This window comes from Pseudophryne corroboree, chromosome 3, assembly GCF_028390025.1.
Source record: "Pseudophryne corroboree isolate aPseCor3 chromosome 3, aPseCor3.hap2, whole genome shotgun sequence".
Taxonomy (NCBI): domain Eukaryota; kingdom Metazoa; phylum Chordata; class Amphibia; order Anura; family Myobatrachidae; genus Pseudophryne; species Pseudophryne corroboree.
This window is the reverse complement of record NC_086446.1, coordinates 212177695-212183659: the sequence shown is the minus strand read 5'-3', so window position 1 is coordinate 212183659 and position 5965 is coordinate 212177695. Positions and strand designations below refer to the sequence as shown.

Genomic DNA, 5965 nt, shown 5'->3' with positions numbered 1-5965 from the left:
ATAATATCAGATATCTTTGCAGTATAGTAGAGGAACACACCACCAGACCTATAAAGGCATCTGAATGTGGTCTTTAATATTCCAAATGGTTGCTCTACCACACATCTAGTTACATTGTGGGTCCATTATATTTATGATAGGTAAGAGTCGGGTGGTAGTCTTGTGACCGCCGGTCGGCTGACCGACAGTCACATGACCTCCTCCGTGAGCGCGACGGCTCACTATCCCGATGGTCGGCATACCGACCAACAGGGACTATTTCCACTCGTGGGTGTCCACGACACCCATAGAGTGGGAATAGAACCCGTGGCGACCGCAGGTCGCCACCGAGCTCGCAAGGGGCTTGCTGCACTCGCCCTTCCCCACCGGGATCCCGGCGTCGGTATGCTGCCGGGATCCTGGCGTCGGTAAGGTGACCGGCGGTCAGGAGACCGCCGGTCACCCGTACTACACCCGTAAGAGTCTGTGGGTGTAACAGAGGTGTTATTAGCCTAAAGTTTCAACGATGTTCTGAAACACTTGTAAAATAATAATAATAATAATAATAATAATAATAATAATAATAAACAACATAGTAGGCAGTGAGTGTAAAGCATGGGAAACATTATGCATTTCACATACACAGAAGCCATTCCTCTGGCATTAAACCTTTCTCAAACTTTGTATAATGTAGACATGACAATCTGAATAATATAAACAATTTAGCAAGCACAGGCACTCAGTGTAGTCCAAAATGAATATCAAGGAAAATATGGACATACTCAGTCCATATAGTCACTGATTTTGATTTTGAGTCTTATTGTTCTCAATGTGGTCCTGATGCAACTCTTGTGGCTCCATTGTATAGATGAAATAAAGAACAAAAAACCATCATAGTATAATATGTCTAAAAACAGAGGTATGGACAACCAAAGTAATAAAACAGCCTCGTTGTCAGTGGATTCTCATATGCCTTCACCACACACAGATACGAATCTATAATTTGTCACTGATTATTATTAGCAGGGCAATTCATACCTTACTTACTCTGGTGGTCATTCCGAGTTGTTCGCTCGCAAGCTGCTTTTAGCAGCTTTGCACACGCTAAGCCGCCGCCTACTGGGAGTGAATCTTAGCATAGTAAAATTGCGAACGAAAGATTAGCAGAATTGCAAATAGACACTTCTTAGCAGTTTCTGAGTAGCTCCAGACTTACTCGGCAACTGCGATCAGTTCAGTCAGTTTCGTTCCTGGTTTGACGTCACAAACACACCCAGCGTTCGCCCGGACACTCCCCCGTTTCTTCAGACACTCCCGCGTTTTTCCAAGAAACGGTAGCGTTTTTTCACACACACCCATAAAACGGCCTGTTTCCGCCCAGAAATACCCACTTCCTGTCAATCACATTACGATCACCAGAACGAAGAAAAAACCACGTAATGCCGTGAGTAAAATACCTAACTGCATAGCAAATTTACTTGGCGCAGTCGCAGTGCGAACATTGCGCATGCGCAGTTAGCGGAAAATCGCTGCGATGCGAAGAAAATTACAGAGCGAACTCGGAATGAGGGCCTCTATACAGAGCTGTGATCCTCACATCTGGGTATCTTTTAGTAGGAAGGGGGTGGGGTGAACTTCTTTCCACTCCCAAGGCCTTCAAATAGTTTACAATAAATATTCATATACATGTGCAAAAAATGTAATGGATCAGTAGCCATTAATAAAAAAAGTTTTGTTTTAATTAATGCACACAACAATTGCATACATTAAAATTTATGTATACAAAAGAGTGAGCAATTAAAACTGAAATAAGTGGATATATCAACCATTGGGTTGGGTTCAAAATGCCAGTGGTCGTGATGCCGGTGGTCAGAATACCGACCACGGCATCCCAACAGTGAGACTCCCGACAGGGGGAAGGTAAGTATACTTATCTACCCCCCATGACCCCCTACCCCCCCCCTCTCTTCCCCACCTTCCCCTCAGCACAACCCTAACCCTCCCTGGTGGTGCCTAAAACTAACCCACCTCCCTCCCACAGCCTAAACATAACCCTCCACCCCCGGGAGCCTTACCCTAATCCTCCCCAGGGGTGCATAAACGGTTTAGGCACTCCCGGGGAGGGTTATTGTTAGGTTCCAGGGGGTGCAGGGTTAGGTTTAGGCTACAGGGAGGGGGAGGGGGGTAGGTTTAGGCTTAACCTATCCCTTCTTCCTGCCGCCTAAACCTAACCCTCCCCTGCAGCCTAATCCTAAACTCCCTTCTCCCCACAGCTTACCTCTCCGGCAGCCTGGCAGTGTCTTGTTCGGGATCCCGGGTGTCGGGATGCCGGCACCAGGATTGTGATCCCAGTTAGGATGCTGGTGCTGGCATTCTGAGCTGTGTCGGGATTCCGGCGTCAGTATTTTGACTGGTGGAATCACGACTGTTGGGATCCTAACCGGATTCCCAACCATTATATGATGCAGGCAGTAAAGAAAATAGTATTTTGTTTGCTGGGTGGCATTGGGGTCGGGCAAAAACACCTCCACCTAGATAACAAAATAACCTGCTGTTCCCCTGGGTAGATAAAAATAGACAGCCCACACACTCCTTACCAACACGTTTTGACCTTCTGGGATGTCTTTTTCAAGAAAGGAGAGTGTTTGTGAATTTAAACTATTTAAAACTGCTCATCCAGAAGTTACCCGGAAGCGGCTGCAATGGTTCTTGAGTAACAAGGGTATAACTCTTCTGTTCCAGCTTGTTGAAATTATTACATCAATATCTAGACAACATCCTGCAGTTTCCTTGTTTTCCAGTGGAGCCATGGCGAAGCTACGCAGTTTCCGCCATGTCATGACCCACACTTCATTCTGGTGTTGTGCAGCTTCCTGGTTTCCCAGTGGAGCCGTACTGATAGTCATGGCAATGTGATGCAGTTTCTGCTATGCCAATATCGCAGTCATCATTCGAAATTCTGGTAGTCATGACGTGGCTTCTGCCCAGCCACCTCGCTCTCTAGCTGCCACAGGGACATTGCCAGGCAACCAGACTCACTAATTAAAAACTAATTTAGACCTTTAAAAACAATTTGTGTTCAATTTAAACAGTTACCATTGGCATCTAGCTCTACATCTAACTGCTTATATAAAAAATTTTTACAATAAAAAACAGTGATATCAATTTATTTACATATACATTACTCGCTGCTAAATAGAACCATATAAGCTATGCTGTATGAATCTATACATAGTGAAAAAGTTAAATATATCTATTTTTTTCAGACACCACTAATACATATATGTTATAAGTAGAGATGTGTGGCGGGCACTTTTCGTGTTTTGTGTTTTGGTTTTGAATCTAATTCCACTTTCGTGTTTTGGTTTTGGCTTTGTTTTGCCAAAACCACCCTTTCGTGTTTTGGTTTTGGATCTGGATGATTTTTGAAAGAAAAAAAACATAAAAGCAGGTAAAATCACAGAATTTGGGGGTAATTTTGCTCCTACGGTATTATTAACCTCAATAACATTCATTTCCACTCATTTCCAGTCTATTCTGAACACCTCACAATATTGTTTTTAGGCCTAAAAGTTGCACCGAGGTGGCTGTATGACTAAGCTAAGCGACACAAGTGTGCGGCACAAACACCTGGCCCATCTAGGTGTGGCACTGCAGTAGCAGACAAGATGGCACTATTCAAAAACTAGTCCCCAAACAGCACATGATGCAAAGAAGAAAAAGAAGTGCAATTAGGTAGCTAGATGGAGAAGCTAAGCGACACAAGTGTGCGGCACAAACACCTGGCCCATCTAGGAGTGGATATGTAGAGGATAGGTTACCAAGGGGTACTCAGGCGCTCTAGGTATGGGGTGCTGTACCGAGCAGCAGCCTCAGAGAGAAAGGGGGAGTCACTCCCACAAAGGAAAAACTAAAAGCAAAGTGGAGGCTGCGCTTGAATTGGTAAATATAACAACATTAATGATGTATCTAATAATTAGTAATGGGTGGGGGTTTTTGGGATCTGCACTGGACCAGGTTGTAAAAAGGATAAATGTCATACAATTTATATACCAAATAAGGCAAAAATGGCAAGAATGGTGACCAACATGAAGCTACCGACCTTGCCTTTGAGGCTTTTAGGGTAGAACTGGGTTGGCGGTGCTCCCAGACATTAGTTCAGAACAAACTATGAAAGGGTTGTTTTGCAGAGAAGCAAAAGAGGGACTGTTTTTGTGTCTCTCTGGGGCACACTTTGTTTAAATAGACTGATAGATAAATTTGTGAAAGTTAAACAATGTATATGCAAAGATAAAACTTAACTTTTAATTTTCTAAACAGACGAAAACAATGATAAAAAATTTTGCTGTGTATGTCAGCAAAATTGATTAAGTCAAGTATTAAATACACATAAGGTGAAATGTTACTCACTGGATGTACCGTAGGTGGCAGAAGATTTGTCTGCACACCCACTGGATATTGAGCGAGTGTTAATGTTCGACGTTTGTCAAAAGCGAAAATATAGAAATTCTTGTTATCTCCATCCACTTATGAATAAATACACCTGTATATTCATAAGAGAGATTCAAGATGAACCGGCTTTTATGAATCCGGACTCCTGGTGGACTAGTCAGCTAAGGTATGTATGCTGCAAGGATTGCTAGTGGTGGATTTTACTGATCGGCAGAAGGTATGTTCCTTATTACTACAGTACCCAGTATTCCCAGAGGGTCACCCTTTCTGGTACTAACCAGGCCCAATGCTGCTTGGCTTCCAAGATCAGACGAGATCTGGCATGTCCAGCATGGTATGACTGTAGGAAGTCAGGTAAGTGCCTGTCTGCTGGGGGGATGGCTGCTGCTGCTTGAGCTAGTTAGGACAAATTGATCCGATAGATAACGCCAAATATTTGCCCAAGAGGCAGCTTGAAAGAGAGACACCACAATATAAATGAATGAAAAAGGTGCAGAAAGATTTGTTTCTCTCATGGGAAATCCCCCACAAAGGAATTCAGATAAGAGCAAATACCAAATTTCCCACAAAGAAATTGTGGTATGGCATTAAACAAAATGGTATGTCCTCATTGCTGAAATATATCATGTAATTGAAGGTACCGTAAGGATTCACCCTTACGTCAATTTCCAAAAGCACATTGAATATATTAGAAAATTATAAACATTGAATATATCAACGCAGTAATATAGCCTGAGTAAATGATCAGGAAATATCAAAGTTGCAAATGTGTTCTAGAAATAATGCAGAAATAATATATGCTGAAACATGCAATTTCACAAAAAATTTAGCACATAGGGCTGCCTAAACTACTATCTGTCTGCTACAGAGAAAAAACAATTGTATTACAGTGATCACAGAAGTAAATTGCTGAATGTATTGTGAAAATAATGGCTCATATAGTAACATGAAAATTCACATAGAATCCAGCAGCTGTCTGTCTGTTATAGAAAAATACAATTGTGTTTAAATACTCATCACAATGATGAATTACTAAATAAGTTGCAGAGATTCCATACGCTGACTCAAATAGCCCAATGAAAATACACAGACTCCAGCACACAAGCTGTAAAAGCAGCTATCTGTCTATTGAAGAAAGATACAACTGTATTTAAACAATTGTAACAATTTGTAAAGACAGAATGTGTATAAATAAATACTGGTAATAGTATTGCAAAAGCAAAGCTCTCCTGCTGCAGGGATGTGTGTAATCCACTAATTGACTGACTGAGCTGGTAGCTCTGACACTAGAAATAATGGCTTAGATGCACAAATAGCAGGCTAATAAGTAGTTTCCTTGCACTGGGTAAATGCCCAGTGTGTGTATACAATAACCAAGGAAAACGTCAGTCAGCAAACTGGTTACTATAGAAACAGTCCCGTCTGTGCAGCATGCACAGAGTGGATGAAACTTCTCCCCTGTACCAGCGCTGGGCACAAGGGGATTGAGACCTAACCAGAGGGCTGATGCCAGCTGCAGAGGGCCATGCTATAC

General features: G+C 42.5%; 1 pseudogene; it reads right to left on the bottom strand.

Annotated features, from left to right (window-relative positions):
- Positions 1-4660: 4660 nt before the first annotated feature.
- On the bottom strand, positions 4661-4779 carry LOC134893644 (5S ribosomal RNA; annotated as a pseudogene).
- Between the last annotated feature and the right edge of the window lie 1186 nt (positions 4780-5965).